The sequence below is a fragment of the Triticum aestivum genome, chromosome 7B, assembly GCF_018294505.1.
Source record: "Triticum aestivum cultivar Chinese Spring chromosome 7B, IWGSC CS RefSeq v2.1, whole genome shotgun sequence".
Lineage (NCBI taxonomy): Eukaryota > Viridiplantae > Streptophyta > Magnoliopsida > Poales > Poaceae > Triticum > Triticum aestivum.
Window position 1 is genome coordinate 151,212,363 of NC_057813.1, and position 16,935 is coordinate 151,229,297.

A 16,935-nucleotide genomic window follows, 5' to 3' on the forward strand; every position below is an offset into this window, starting at 1 on the left:
AATAGTCCCGAGTTGCTGCAGGCTTACAACCCGGCACTTGGGGGCTACATTATTGAAGTTGAGATTACATCAAATATGCAAGTCTCATGTCGCTGCAAGCATGCACCATGACACTTGGGGGCTAATGCAAAGTCATTCTTTGTTCATCTTATTGAAGACCCGACTCATCACATTATAATGAGCCGGTCCTTGGGGCTACCAATTGCTCCTGTTAAACAATTCAAGGTACAAAGCTTTTTATTCATTATATTGAAGGGTCCACTGCTCAGTTGGTAAAGCAAAAGGCTCTTAACCTTGTGGACGTGAATTCAAGCCCCATGATGGGGGTTACATCATATGATGTTATTTTCATTGAAGTGTCTATCAAAGTCCATGCTCATTATTGCATAATGACCCGGCCCTTGGGGGCTACACTGGTTGAAGTTTTTATGAGCATCAGGAAATTACAAGTCCCAGGTTGCTGCAAGCATAACAACCCGGCACTTGGGGGCTACATAATATGGAATGTTCAGTTTTACTAAGTGACTGGGATGAACAACATGGATTTCTTCCAAGTGACAGTAATTATATGAAAACAAGTCTCAAATCATCACTTTGTTCTATTCAAGACTTGGGGGCTACAGGTAATATGGATATAAGGGAGAAAAAATCTTCAAATGCTCAGTTTTGAGCAATAATTATGACCTGGAGTTGGTGACAATTATGACTTGGTGCCATCCATATTTACAATCCGGCAATTTTGGTAATATTAATCCGGCAAATTTTACATCTTCAAACCGGCTGAATATCAGATGAGTATGTCAAGACCAATATTTCTTAAAACCGGCGCCTTGGAAGCCGATTCAAGTGGATTATTCTTCACATTATTTTTTCTATAAGAAGCCAACATCAGCAATTTGAGTATGAAGCTGGTTATTAACCCGGATTTTCTAGAAGGAGGTGACAAGGATTTAAGGATGATCAAGTGCCGGTTTACAAGAGTATTTAAACCGGAGCACAACCCGACGAATTTGTTCTTGTGTCTATGTTGCAGATCAGTTTAACATGGATGAATCCAAATTAAACTGGGGGCTAATGTCGGGGATATACCCCGCGGTGTAAACCGGCCAGAAGGATAATCTGGCCGGACTTGGCGATTCACCGGCGACCTGCACAGACCAGACGGTTTACAGTTCATTGGTAATCCGGCAGGCGGGCCAGAGGAGCAACAAGGCCCGGCGGCCTGTCTGGCGGTTCATGAAGGCCGGTTCAACCATTGTGGGCCGGTTCAAGAGGAAAGGAATATTTGCCTTACAAGGAGTTAAGACCAACACTTGTATCCGGTTTGTATTAGAGATAGACTAGTCCTAATCCTAATAGGACTCCACATGTAAACCGCCCCTTCAACATATATAAGGAGGGGCAGGGCTCCCCAAAGAGGGACGAGTGAGAAGCGACAAAGCTACAAGCAAGAAGAAACAATCTTAGGGCTAGACACAAAGAGGATAGCCGGTTTACGGAGACTCCCTCGTGATGATAATGAGACCTAGCCTCAAACAGCATGTAGGGTTGTTACCGGATGATGTTTCCCGGGGCCCGAAGCTGTCTAAATCCCTGTCTTGTGTTGCGTCTCTCGATTCCGCTCAACCCCTCTCAAGCTACCACATAGATGCGTTGGCCTCGCGACTAAGTCCTTACACTAGGACATCTGCCATGACAAATCCACGACAGTAATTGTTGGGAAACGTGTGCAATACAGTCTTGCATGTCAGACGGGTTATGCAGAAAACTCATGTGCAATGAGGCACAAATCGCACACAGTTCATATGTTGGCCCGTGTGCCTGACAAACTGTTTCCCAAACAGTTTATTACGACACAGCGTATGGTTTCACTGCGTCATTTAATCACCGATCCCACACGTGAGAAATAATTTAGTGTGTGATGCATCGCACATGATTACATTTTGGAAGGCCTCTAGATCATTGCTCCATATCCCTGAAAGTTTCTAGGTCGTTTGGGAAGTATACCCTATCGCCCACACTCACTTGGTGACGGTCCCAAATGCCGTCGCGTAAAGGGGTTAAAAACCGTTTGTATAGCACCAACGCGTACCAGTGAAATGTGTAAAACTGATATAAAGGGCATGTGTTAACTGCAGCAGGAATAACTAGAGCCAAATATAGCCGTTCAAACTGGTATTGATGTAGTCGGGCGGCACAGTTCCACTTGCACATAATGAACAACACATTGTGAATGACTGCAATAAACAAGGCATAAATGACCAGTATAACAACCAAATATAGCCATTGAAAACTGGACAGAGTCTCACTGCAACCAACCTAACAAGCAAATACAGATAAACATGGCATATTCTTGAAAACTAGATAAATGCTCACTGCAACCAACCTAACAAGCAAATACAGATAAACAAGGCATCTACTTGATAACTGGACAAATGCTAAAAAAGCAACCTAACAACCAAATACAGATAAAAAAGGCATCTGTTTGATAACTGTACAAATGCTCACTTCAACTAAACTAAGGACCAAATACATATAAACAAGGCATCTGCTTGAAAACAGGAAAAATGCTCACTCCAACCAACCTAACAACCAAATACTGATAAACAAGGCATCTACTCACTATAAACAACCAAATATAGCCATTCGTGAAACTAAAGTGGACAATTCATACTTAAACATCACATAGCCCTATTGAACAATACATTTTTGCATAACTGAAATAATTAAACACGGCACAGTTAAAGCACCGCACGATAAATGCTACTACAACAGAGGGTACGGGTTGGCAAGCTAGAAAAGGTAAGATTTGCTGATAGAATGTTGCCTCACATTTCATGGACGGGATCCTTCCAGTTGGAAGAGCACAGACCCATGATGCGCTCTTTGATGTCACAGATGGGTTATTTCACCTTGGAAGAACCTTCGTGGGTGCTCCTCGTGGTCGTGGATGTGGTTGATGAGATCCGACTTGGCAATTGAGGATCCCAAGCCGCCGCCGTAGAATGTGTCCTTTAGAAATGACAAAATGGGCTTGATGGCGTATAAAGATCGCAAATCCTTGACCGCTTGGCAAAGGAGATTAGCGGTAGGGCCGTCGAAGAGATCGACGACGGTTGAACCAGAGGGGTTGGGGATGGACCACTTAACCTTTGACATGGCCCACGTGAAGCCGTTGCTGTGGACGAGCTTGATGTCGTAACCAGCTTTCCCGAGATACGGTCGCTAGCCCGCTGATAGAATGTTGCTCCAAGATCGACAGGTCAGGGCGAATGGCGGCCACCTCGCCAACATCCGTCGGAGAGGCCATGATAAACCTCTTCTTGGCCGAACGCTCGTCGGGCTCCCCTGGATACGTGGTCGAGCTTAGGCTGAGACATTCTGGAGCAGGCGATGTGGATCTGGCATGGAGGGACACCGCATGCCTCATCTAAATACTCAGGGGAGTGGGGCGACAGTATGGGAATCGTTGGAATGGGCAGACCGACAGGGGTTGGCGGCGGTGCCGGCGGTGGGCGCGAGCTAGGATTTGAGTGGGGGAGGGGAGCGGGTGGGGAATTGTGGAGGGGGTGGTTGTTTGAGGATACGTCGCGGCTACTGAAAATTTTAGTAATGGTGGGTGGAGATGGTGGTGGACGAGGGAGGGTGACGATTCAAATGCCTTGGCTACTGCAATTTTACTATAAGGTCGGTGCTGGAGGACTGTGGGCGATGGTTGAAGTATGGCGACTACTAAAATTTGGGTAAAGAAATTGATGCGGGGCGGGAGTGCCCAAGATCGCGCACGGTCCAATAACAATATGCATGTATGATAATAAGGAAAAGTGGCGGGACCGCCAATTTTTGCAATGCTCAAGGCGGGTTGTTTGTTTTTATATTTCTAGCTAGCTGGTCTATCGCACACGGTTCGTCCTAATTTCCAAATAAACTTACCCGCCTTTAGCTTGCACATGTGGTGATTTTACAACGCACTTGTATCAGACACGGTTAAGCTAGTACCTCCACCCTTTGCTCGCGCTTGCGCGGTCGTGGTGATTTTATGCACACATGCATCACACACGGTTGAGCCAGTACCTCCACCTTTGCTCGCGCTTGCGCAAGCGTGGTGATTCACAGCGCACTTGTCTCGCACATGGTTAAGATATTATACCCATGTTCGTTGAGCGTCATCTGAGTCTTTGCAGCAAGAAAAACATTAGAGAGGGTCAGAAGACAGCCACACCAGCATGTGGCCCAAATATATATGAGTGAAAAGGGTGGTCTGTGATGTTCAAAATTCCAATGCACAACTTTGACCGCATGGGCCCACGGTTGGGCGCGTCGTCGAAGATCGATGAGAGGGGCTAGAAGTCAAGAACCACCTAGAAGTGGCCAAATATATGTAGTAACATTGGGGATGTTTAAAACTTTAAATATACAATGCATAACTTTGGTAGAACCTGCCTAACAAACCCGGAAAATGCATCATACTACCGGGTGTAGTTACACCCATTTCTCATATACTACCATGTGGTAGTATATATACTAATTTATTATTTTTAGTATGTTCATATACTATATCTAAGATACTCCGAAGCGAGTTATGTGAAAAAATTACATGTGAGCTTATGTTTTTATCATATTTGTGAAATACGTACATATTTGTACGTAAAAAAGTGTATGCTCAAAATATAATACATACTACCTAAAAAGTAGTATATATACTATCAAAACATGTTTATATACTACATATTACACGTAGATATACTCCAATATGATAGATACTACCTAAAACGTATTAAACAAAAGTGGGAGTAACTACACCCGGTAGTAGGAAAAATGTGTCCTATATATATATATAATGACATAATGTTGTACCTAGCTATGATGCTTGGCCCACCACCTCTCACTTCGTGTCAGCGGGGCGGATGCATGTAATGATCGATAATTTGGTCATACATGCATGTCGCCATGACCTACCATAAGACGGACCAATGGATCTATGTTTGGTCAAACGACAGTTGTTGTTGTCGATAAACTGCTTGGGCCAATAGATTGAACCATCATAAAAATTGCACGAGAGGGACCACAAAACTAGCACCTCTTGCATGCGACCCAAAATGATGTACGTTGGGAAGGGGTGATGTGTGTTTTTTCAATATAGAATAATGTACAATTTAGACGTGGTGCCTACCTCTCGATACAAACAACAACCATGAAGGCAAGGTAGTTAAGGACGAGATACACAGGGTATGATGGAGGTCGAACCCAACAATCCAAGCATGTGGGAGGGAATCCTGACAACACATGAGCTCGAGCTTTGGTTGAGCGACATGTGATGATGGCCGGCCCTAACACGAACTAGGAGGAATCCATTGATGGCCAACACATACCCCTCATTATCGGTCAAAGGGGTGATATATATACACTCGGGGAGCACACAGATATGCGTGTCGTCACTGTCGGATTTCGGGTTCCGCAAACCCTTGAGAGGTTCAAACTCTGGGGTGCGTGCAAAGATCTCATTCTCCCCAGCCTGCCTACTCGCCGATCCTACAGCCTAGTGCGTCGAGCTCGAAGGGAATGGGACACTGATACGTCTCCATCGTATCTACTTTTCAAAACAATTTTGCCCTTGTTTTGGACTCTAACTTGTATGATTTGAATGGAACTAACCCGGACTGACGTTGTTTTCAGCAGAATTGCCATGGTGTTGTTTTATGTGCAGAAAATAAAAGTTCTCGGAATGACCTGAAACTCCACGGAACATCTTAGAAAAAACAATAAAAAATCCTCGCCAAGGATGAAGACCAGGGGGCCCACACCCTATCCACGAGGGTGGAGGGCGCCCCCCTGGGCGCGCCCCCCTACCTCGTGGGCCCCCTGGTGGCCCTCCGACGCCAACTCCAACTGCATATATTGGCTTTTGGGGAGAAAAAAATCAGAGAGAAGAAATCATCGCGTTTTATGATACGGAGCCGCCGCCAAGCCCTAATCTCTCTCGGGAGGGCTGATCTGGAGTCCATTCGGGGCTCCAGAGAGGGGGATTCGTCGCCGTCGTCATCATCAACCATCCTCCATCACCAATTTCATGATGCTCACCGCCGTGCGTGAGTAATTCCATCGTAGGCTTGCTGGACGGTGATGGGTTGGATGAGATTTATCATGTAATCGAGTCAGTTTTGTTAGGGTTTGATCCCTAATATCCACTATGTTCTGAGATTGATGTTGCTATAACTTTGCTATGCTTAATGCTTGTCACTAGGGCCCGAGTGCCATGATTTCAGATCTGAACCTATTATGTTTTCACGAATATATGTGTGTCCTTGATCCTATCTTGCAAGTCTATAGTCACCTACTATGTGTTATGATCCGGAACCCTGAAGTGACAATAATCGGGACCACTCCCAGTGATGACCATAGTTTGAGGAGTTCATGTATTCACTATGTGCTAATGCTTTGTTCCAGTTCTCTATTAAAAGGAGGCCTTAATATCCCTTAGTTTCCAATAGGACCCCGCTGCCACGGGAGGGTAGGACAAAAGATGTCATGCAAGTTCTTTTCCATAAGCACGTATGACTATATACGGAATACATGCCTACATTACATTGATGAATTGGAGCTAGTTCTGTGTCACCCTATGTTATGACTGTTACATGACAAACCGCATCCGGCATAATTATCCATCACTAATCCGGTGCCTACGAGTTTTCCATATACTGGTTCTCGCTTATTTACTTTTCCGTTGCTATTGTTACAATCATTACAAAATACCAAAAACATTACTTTTGCCGTCTTTACTTTTGTTACTGTTACCACCACTATCATATTACTTTGCTACTAAACACGTTGCTGCAGATACTAAGTTTCCAGGTGTGGTTGAATTGACAACTCAGCTGCTAATACTTGAGAATATTCTTTGGCTCCCCTTGTGTCGAATCAATAAATTTGGGTTGAATACTCTACCCTCAAAAACTGTTGCGATCCCCTATACTTGTGGGTTATCAGACACGGTAGTTTACCCAGGTTCGGTCCACCTTGCGGTGTAAAACCCTACTACTGCTTTGAAGTGGGATTTGCCTCGAGGAGGTGTGTTCTTGGGCTCAAGTGAGCCGGTGAGCTGGTGAGGGTGGAATAGATCCCTTCCCCCCTCCTTGGTGGTGGCTAGGCCCTATTTATAGTGGCCTTGGTCCTCTTCCAGAATGGAGGCGGGAAGGGATCCCACAACGGCCAAATTTGAAGGGAGACAACAAGTACAACTTATCCTGACTAAAGTGGTCTTTGCTTGCAAAAGCCTCTAGTTGTGACGCTGCGGTGGGCTCGGCGATGACCTCCATCTTGCCGTCCTGGCAGTCTTGGTCTTATTGCACGGGAATGGAAACCTTTGGCTGCTTCCTCGGGACTCCGCACCTGCTGCTTGCCTCCTTTGCACCAAAGAGGAAACTGGTACACTGCGCCCGCTGGCGCCCTTCTGGCCCCGATCGTCCTAGCTCACGTCACCCAAACCTCACGAGGTGGGCCTTGCATATTAATCTCCGCTCCTCGGGAGCCAGCCTGAGGAGGCTGATCCCCCTGTAGGTCTTGGTGTCGTCCGCCTTCCGAGGCTTGGCCCCTCGCGAGGTTCTTGAGTTGTCGATGTCGAAACTGGGTCATACCAGGCCATTGGTGGAGCCATGTCATGGGTCACAGGCAGGCAAGTCTGGGTACCCTCGTATCCAGAACACCGACAGTAGCCCCCGGGCCCAAGGCGTGCTCGGACTTGGCTTCTATGCGAATCCAAAGGGCAAGTGCGGAACGTCGCGGTCCCTAACGCCTATGGCCTTGGGCGACGTGTGGCGATAGATGGGACATGGGCGTCTTCACTTCCCCACGCTGCCTCGGCAACAGCCCGACTTGACGAGTCGATGCTACATGCGGAGAATGTTGGGGAACATTGCAGAAAATTAAAAAAATTCCTACGGTTTTACCAAGATCCATCTATGAGTTCATCTAAGCAACGAGTCATGGGAGAGAGATTGCATCTACATACCACTTGTAGATCGCGTGCGGAAGCGTTCAAGGGAACGGGGATGATGGAGTCGTACTCGCCGTGATCCAAATCACCGATGACCAAGTGCTGAATGGACAGCACCTCCGCATTCAACACACGTACGAAGCGGATGACGTCTCCTCCTTCTTGATCCAGCAAGGGGAAGGAGAGGTTGAGGAAAAAGGCTCCAGCAGCAACATGACGGCGTGATGATGGTGGAGAGGCAGTACTCCGACAGGGCTTCGCCAAGCACTCAACGGAGGAGGAGAGCTGTTGGGGAGGGGAGGGGCTGCGCCTTGGATCACGTGTTCAGCCCTCCCCTCGCCCCTCTATTTATAGGGGAAGGGGGAAGGGGGCCGGCCCCCTCTAGATGAGATCTAGAGGGGGGGCGGCCAGGAAGGGGGGCTTGCCCCCCAAGCAAGGGGGACGCCCCCACTAGGGTTGCCCCCCCCAACCCTAGGCGCATGGGCCCAAGGGGGGGCGCCCAGCCCTCCAGGGGCTGGTTCCCTGCCCCTTGCGGCCCATGAGGCCCTTCGAGAGGGGTGGCCCCTCTCGGTGGACCCCCGGAACCCCTCCTGTGGCCCCGGTACAATACCGATATGCCCCCGAAACTTTCCGGTGTCCGTATGACAACTTCCCATATAAAAATCTTCACCTCCGGACCATTCCAGAACTCCTCGTGACGTCCGGGATCTCATCCGGGACTACGAACAACATTCGGTAATCACATACAAGTCTTCCTAATAACCCTAGCGTCACCGAACCTTAAGTGTGTAGACCCTACGGGTTCGGGAGACACGCAGGCATGACCGAGACGGCTCTCCGGTCAATAACCAACAGCGGGATCTGGATACCCATGTTGGCTCCCACATGCTCCTCGATGATGTTATCGGATGAACCATGATGTCGAGGATTCAATGAACCCCGTATGCAATTCCCTTTGTCAATCGGTACGTTACATGCCCGAGACTCGATCGTCGGTATCCCAATACCTCGTTCAGTCTCGGTACCGGCAAGTCACTTTACTCGTACCGTAATGCATGATCCCATGACCAAACACTTGGTCACTTTGAGCTCATTATGATGATGCAATACCGAGTGGGCCCAGAGATACCTCTCCGTCATACGAAGTGACAAATCCCAGTCTCGATCCGTGTCAACCCAACAGACACTTTCGGAGATACCTGTAGTGCACCTTTATAGTCACCCAGTTACGTTGTGACGTTTGGTACACCCAAAGTACTCCTACGGTATCCGGGAGTTACACGATCTCATGGTCTAAGGAAGAGATACTTGACATTGGAAAAGCTCTAGCAAAACAAACTACACGATCTTGTGCTATGCTTAGGATTGGGTCTTGTCCATCACATCATTCTCCTAATGATGTGATCCCGTTGTCAATGACATCTAATGTCCATAGTCAGGAAACCATGACTATCTATTGACCAACGAGCTAGTCAACTAGAGGCTTACTAGGGACGTATTTGGTCTAAGTATTCACACGTGTATTACGATTTCCGGATAATACAATTATAGCATGAATAAAAGACAATTATCATGAACAAGGAAATATAATAATAATCCTTTTATTGTTGCCTCTAGGGTATATTTCCAACAGTCTCCCACTTGCACTAGAGTCAATAATCTAGTTACATTGTGATGAATCGAACACCCATAGAGTTCTGGTGTTGATCATGTTTTGCTCGCGAGAGAGGTTTAGTCAACGGATCTGTGACATTCAAATCCGTATGTACTTTGCAAATATCTATGTCTCCATCTTGAACATTTTCACGGATGGAGTTGAAGCGACGCTTGATGTGCCTAGTCTTCTTGTGAAACCTGGGCTCCTTGGCAAGGGCAATAGCTCTAGTGTTCTCACAGAAGAGTTTGATCGGCCCCGACGCATTGGGTATGACTCCTAGGTCGGTGATGAACTCCTTCACCCAAATTGCTTCATGTGCTGCCTCCGAGGTTGCCATGTACTCTGCTTCACATGTAGATCCCGCCACGACGCTCTACTTGCAGTTGCACCAGCTTACTGCTCCACCATTCAACATATACACGTATCCGGTTTGTGACTTAGAGTCATCCAGATTTGTGTCGAAGCTAGCGTCGACGTAACCCTTTACGGCGAGCTCTTCGTCACCTCCATAAACGAGAAACATGTCCTTTGTCCTTTTCAGGTACTTCAGGATATTCTTGACCGCTGTCCAGTGTTCCTTGTCGGGATTACTTTGGTATCTTCCTACCAAACTTACGGCAAGGTTTACATCAGGTCTGGTACACAGCATGGCATACATAATAGATCCTATGGCTGAAGCATAGGGGATGACACTCATCTCTTCTTTATCTTTTGTCGTGGTCGGGCATTGAGCCGAGCTCAATCTCACACCTTGCAATATAGGCAAGAACCCTTTCTTGGACTGATCCATTTTGAACTTCTTCAAAATCTTATCAAGGTATGTGCTTTGTGAAAGACCTATGAGGCGTCTCGATCTATCCCTATAGATCTTGATGCCTAATATGTAAGCAGCTTCTCCAAGGTCCTTCATTGAAAAACACTTATTCAAGTAGGCCTTAATGTTGTCCAAAAGTTCTATATCATTTCCCATCAAAAGTATGTCATCTACATATAATATGAGAAATGCTACAGAGCTCCACTCACTTTCTTGTAAACGCAGGCTTCTCCATAAGTCTGCATAAACCCAAACGCTTTGATCATCTCATCAAAGCGAATGTTCCAACTCCGAGATGCTTGCACCAGCCCATAAATGGATCGCTGGAGCTTGCATACTTTGTTAGCATTCTTAGGATCGACAAAACCCTCCGGCTGCATCATATACAGTTCTTCCTTAAGATGCCCGTTAAGGAATGCTGTTTTGACGTCCATCTGCCATATCTCATAATCATAGTATGCGGCAATTGCTAACATGATTCAGACGGACTTCAGCTTCGCTACGGGAGAGAAAGTCTCATCGTAGTCAACCCCTTGAACTTGCCGATAACCCTTAGCGACAAGGCGAGCTTTATAGATGGTAATATTACCATCCGTGTCCGTCTTCTTCTTAAAGATCCATTTGTTTTCTATCGCTCGCCGATCATCGGGCAAGTCTGTCAAAGTCCATACTTTGATTTCATACATGGATTCTATCTCGGATTGCATGGCTTCAAGCCATTTGTTGGAATCTAGGCCCGCCATCGCTTCTTCATAGTTCGAAGGTTCATCGTTGTCTAACAACATGATTTCCAGGACAGGGTTGCCATACCACTCTGGTGTGGAACGTGTCCTTGTGGACCTTCGAGGTTCAGTAGCAACTTGATCCGAAGTACCTTGATCGTAATCATTAATTTCCTCTCCAGTTGGTGTAGGCACCACAAGAACATTTTCCTGAGCTGCACTACTTTCCGGTTCAAGAGGTAGTACTTCATCGAGTTCTACTTTCCTCCCACTTACTTCTTTCGAGAGAAACTCTTTTTCCAGAAAGGATCCATTCTTGACAACAAAGGTCTTGCCCTCGAATCTTAAGTAGAAGGTATACCCAATGGTTTCCTTAGGGTATCCTATGAAGACGCATTTTTCCGACTTGGGTTCGAGCTTTTCAGGTTGTAATTTCTTGACATAAGCATCGCATCCCCAAACTTTTAGAAACGACAGCTTAGGTTTCTTCCCAAACCATAATCCATACGGTGTCGTATCAACGGATTTAGATGGTGCCCTATTTAAAGTGAATGTAGCTGTCTCTAGAGCGTATCCCCAAAATGATAGCGGTAAATCGGTAAGAGACATCATAGATCGCACCATATCCAATAGAGTGCGATTACGACGTTCGGACACACCGTTACGCTGAGGTGTTCCAGGCGGCGTGAGTTGTGAAACGATTCCACATTTCCTTAAGTGTGTACCAAATTCGTGACTTAAATATTCTCCTCCACGATCTGATCGTAGGAACTTTATCTTTCGGTCACGTTGATTCTCTACCTCATTCTAAAATTCCTTGAACTTTTCAAAGGTTTCAGACTTGTGTTTCATTAAGTAGACATACCCATATCTACTCAAGTCATCAGTGAGAGTGAGAACATAACGATATCCTCCGCGAGCCTCAACACTCATTGGACCGCACACATCGGTATGTATGATTTCCAACAAGTTGGTTGCTCGCTCCGTTGTTCCGAAGAATGGAGTCTTGGTCATTTTGCCCATGAGGCATGGTTCGCATGTGTCAAATGATTCATAATCTAGAGACTCTAAAAGTCCATTAGCATGGAGCTTCTTCATGCGCTTGACACCAATGTGACCAAGGCGGCAGTGCCACAAGTATGTGGGACTATCGTTATCAACTTTACATATTTTGGTATTCACACTATGAATATGTGTAATATTACGTTCGAGATTCATTAAGAATAAACCATTGACCATCGGGGCATGACCATAAAACATATCTCTCATATAAATAGAACAACCATTATTCTCGGATTTAAATGAGTAGCCATCTCGTATTAAACGAGATCCAGATACAATGTTCATGCTCAAACTTGGCACTAAATAACAATTATTGAGGTTCATAACTAATCCCGTGGGTAAATGTAGAGGTAGCGTGCCGACGGTGATCACATCGACCTTGGAACCATTCCCGACGCGCATCGTCACCTCGTCCTTCGCCAGTCTCCGCTTATTCCGCAGCTCCTGCTATGAGTTACAAATATGAGCAACGGCACCGGTATCAAATACCCAGGAGTTACTACGAGTACTAGTAAGGTACACATCAATTACATGTATATCAAATATACCTTTAGTGTTGTCGGCCTTCTTGTCCGCTAAGTATTTGGGGCAGTTCCGCTTCCAGTGACCCTTCCCCTTGCAATAAAAGCACTCAGTCTCAGGCTTGGGTCCATTCTTTGACTTCTTCCCGGCAACTGGCTTACCGGGCGCGGCAACATCCTTGCCGTCCTTCTTGAGGTTCTTCTTACCCTTGCCCTTCTTGAACTTAGTGGTCTTATTGACCATCAACACTTGATGTTCTTTCTTGATTTCAACCTCTGCTGACTTCAGCATTGAAAATACTTCAGGAATGGTCTTCACCATCCCCTGCATATTGTAGTTCAACACAATGCTCTTGTAGCTCGATGGGAGCGACTGAAGGATTCTGTCAATGACCGCCTCATTCGGGAGGTTGATCTCCAGCTGGGACAGGCAGTTGTGCAACCCAGACATTTTGAGTATGTGCTCACTGACAGAACTGTTTTCCTCCATCTTACAACTATAGGACTTGTCGGAGACTTCATATCTCTCGACCCGGGCATGAGCTTGAAAAACCATTTTCAGCTCCTCGAACATCTCATATGCTCCGTGTTTCTCAAAACGCTTTTGGAGCCCCGGTTCTAAGCTATAAAGGATGCCACACTGAACGAGGGAGTAATCATCAGCACGTGACTGCCAAACGTTCATAACGTCTTGGTTCTCTGGGATGGGTGCTTCACCTAGCGGTTCATCTAGGACATATGCTTTCTTGGCTGCTATGAGGATGATCCTCAGGTTCTGGACCCAGTCCGAATAGTTGCTGCCATCATCTTTCAGCTTGGTTTTCTCTAGGAACGCGTTGAAGTTCATGTTGACATGAGCGTTGGCCATTTGATCTACAAGACATATTTTGCAAAAGTTTTAGACTAAGTTCATGATAATTAAGTTCATCTAATCAAATTATTGAATGAACTCCCACTCAGATTTGACATCCCTCTAGTCATCTAAGTGTTACACGATCCGAGTCGACTAGGCTGTGTCCGATCATCACGTGAGACGGACTAGTCATCATCGGTGAACATCTCCATGTTGATCGTATCTTCCATACGACTCATGTTCGACCTTTCAGTCTCTTGTGTTCCGAGGCCATGTCTGTACATGCTAGGCTCGTCCAGTTAACCCTAAGTGTTCTGCATGTGTTAATCTGTCTTACACCCATTGTATGTGAACGTAAGGATCTATCACACCCGATCATCACGTGGTGCTTCGAAACGACGAACTTTAGCAACGGTGCACAGTTAGGGGGAACACTTTCTTGAAATTATTATAAGGGATCATCTTATTTACTACCGCCGTTCTAAGTAAACAAGATGCATAAAACATAATAAACATCACATGCAATTATATAAAGTAGTGACATGATATGGCCAATATCATATAGCTCCTTCGATCTCCATCTTCGGGGCTCCATGATCATCTTTGTCACCGGCATGACACCATGATCTCCATCATCATGATCTCCATCATTGTGTCTTCATGAAGTTGTCACGCCAACGACTACTTCTACTTCTATGGCTAACGCGTTTAGCAATAAAGTAAAGTAATTTACATGGCATTCTTCAATGAACGCAGGTCATACAAAAAATAAAGACAACTCCTATGGCTCCTGCCGGTTGTCATACTCATCGACATGCAAGTCGTGATTCCTATTACAAGAACATGATCTCATACATCACAATATATCATTCATCATTCATCACAACTTCTGGCCATATCACAACACATGATAATTGCTGCAAAAACAAGTTAGACGTCCTCTAATTGTTGTTGCATCTTTTACGTGGCTGCAATTGGGTTCTAGCAAGAACGTTTTCTTACCTACGAATAACCACAACGTGATTTTGTCAACTTCTATTTACCCTTCATAAGGACCCTTTTCGTCGAATCCGCTCCAACTAAAGTGGGAGAGACAGACACCCGCTAGCCACCTTATGCAACTAGTGCATGTCACTCGGTGGAACCTGTCTCACGTAAGCGTACGTGTAAGGTCGGTCCGTGCCGCTTCATCCCACAATACCGCTGAAGCAAGAAAAGACTAGTAGCGGCAAGCAAGTTGACAAGATCTATGCCCACATCAAAATTGTGTTCTACTCGTGCAATAGAGAACTACGCATAGACCTGACTCTGATACCACTGTTGGGGAACATTGCAGAAAATTAAAATTTTTCCTACGGTTTCACCAAGATCCATCTATGAGTTCATCTAGGCAACGAGTCATGGAAGAGAGATTGCATCTACATACCACTTGTAGATCACGTGCAGAAGCGTTCAAGGGAACGGGGATGATGGAGTCGTACTCGCCGTGATCCAAATCACCGATGATCAAGTGCTGAACGGACAGCACCTCCGCGTTCAACACACGTACGGAGCGGATGACGTCTCCTCCTTCTTGATCCAGCAAGGGGAAGGAGAGGTTGAGGAAGAAGGCTCCAGTAGCAGCACGACGGCGTGATGATGGTGGAGAGGCAGTACTCCGACAGGGCTTCGCCAAGCACTCAACGAAGGAGGAGAGCTGTTGGGGAGGGGAGGGGCTGCGCCTTGGATCACGTGTGCAGCCCTCCCCTCGCCCCTCTATTTATAGGGGAAGGGGGAAGGGGGCCGGCCCCCTCTAGATGAGATCTAGAGGGGGGGGGGCGGCCAGGGAGGGGGCTTGTCCCCCAAGCAAGGGGGGCGCCCCCACTAGGGTCCCCCCAACCCTAGGCGCATGGGCCCGAGGGGGGGGGGGGCGCCCAGCCCTCCAGGGGTTGGTTCCCTGCCCCTTGCGGCCCATGAGGCCCTCCGAGAGGGGTGGCCCCTCCCGGTGGACCCCCGGAACCCCTCCGGTGGCCCCGGTACAATACCGATATGCCCCCGAAACTTTCCGGTGTCCGTATGACAACTTCCCATATATAAATCTTCACCTCCGGACCATTCCGGAACTCCTCGTGACGTCCAAGATCTCATCCGGGACTTCGAACAACATTCAGTAATCACATACAAGTCTTCCTAATAACCCTAGCGTCACCGAACCTTAAGTGTGTAGACCCTACGGGTTCGGGAGACACGCAGACATGACCGAGACGGCTCTCTGGTCAATAACCAACAGCGGGATCTGGATACCCATGTTGGCTCCCACATGCTCCTCGATGATGTCATCGGATGAACCACGATGTCGAGGATTCAATCAACCCCGTATGCAATTCCCTTTGTCAATCGGTACGTTACATGCCCGAGACTCGATCGTTGGTATCCCAATACCTCGTTTAGTCTCGTTACCGGCAAGTCACTTTACTCATACCGTAATGCATGATCCCATGACCAAACACTTGGTCACTTTGAGCTCATTATGATGATGCATTACCGAGTGGGCCCAGAGATACCTCTCCGTCATACGGAGTGACAAATCCCAGTCTCGATCCGTGTCAACCCAACAGACACTTTCGGAGATACCTGTAGTGCACCTTTATAGTCACCCAGTTACGTTGTGACGTTTGGTACACCCAAAGTACTCCTACGGTATTCGGGAGTTACACGATCTCATGGTCTAAGGAAGAGATACTTGACATTGGAAAAGCTCTAGCAAAACGAACTACACGATCTTGTGCTATGCTTAGGATTGAGTCTTGTCCATCACATCATTCTCCTAATGATGTGATTCCGTTGTCAATGACATCTAATGTCCATAGTCAGGAAACCATGACTATCTATTGACCAACGAGCTAGTCAACTAGAGGCTTACTAGGGACGTATTTGGTCTAAGTATTCACACGTGTATTACGATTTCCGGATAATACAATTATAGCATGAATAAAATATAATTATCATGAACAAGGAAATATAATAATAATCCTTTTATTATTGCCTCTAGGGCATATTTCCAACAGAGAAAACATCATTGCGCGGGATCATGGAGGCCGGCGGTTGGCCTCCCTCCGGCTATAAATGAGGGGGGAGGGGCAGAGCCCTCCTCGCTCATCTCTATCTTCATCTTCTTGCTGCTCGTCCCTTCTTCTTCTCCACTTGTCGTAGTTGTGAAGCTCATGGCGCCAGCGAGGAGGTTCACGGCCGCTGAGAAAAGGGGAGGCCCCTAAGGAGGGGCCAGCTTCGCCACCGCCCAAGAGGGACCGCAGCCGTCCTCGCAAGCATGCTG